General features: G+C 29.3%; 1 protein-coding gene across 1 annotated transcript in view; it reads left to right on the forward strand.

The window, feature by feature from the left end:
- Positions 1-362, forward strand: part of LOC107619409 (peroxygenase) — a gene marked incomplete at its 5' end in the record, with an annotated part of 4,036 nt that overhangs the window by 2,001 nt on the left and 1,673 nt on the right.

Raw genomic sequence — 362 nt, forward strand, 5'->3', positions numbered from 1 at the left:
TTTTTTGTATTTTAAAGTTATTTTATTTTAACATTTTTGCTCCCGCTTTTGCGTTGTCAAAATTTAGTAGTAAGACCACACCCAAAGAGTGGGTGTAACCAAAGAATGGGTCTTAAATAAATGAATTACGGAGAGGTAGAAATATAGCAGGCTGGACTAAGAAATCCGAAAAATAAGCCCATCAAATCCACGGGTCCAAAAACCCGAAGCCCGACAGGCTAATAAGATCGTAGTATTTTTGTGTTGTTGAGTGTTATATTTTTATTTTTATAAATTTTCTATATTTTTTATTTAAATAACAATCCAAAATAAATAAATATTTAAAAAAAAAAGTTGTGCTTTTTTTTTATAAGAAGCGGTTT

This window comes from Arachis ipaensis, chromosome B09, assembly GCF_000816755.2.
Source record: "Arachis ipaensis cultivar K30076 chromosome B09, Araip1.1, whole genome shotgun sequence".
Classification (NCBI taxonomy): Eukaryota; Viridiplantae; Streptophyta; class Magnoliopsida; order Fabales; family Fabaceae; genus Arachis; species Arachis ipaensis.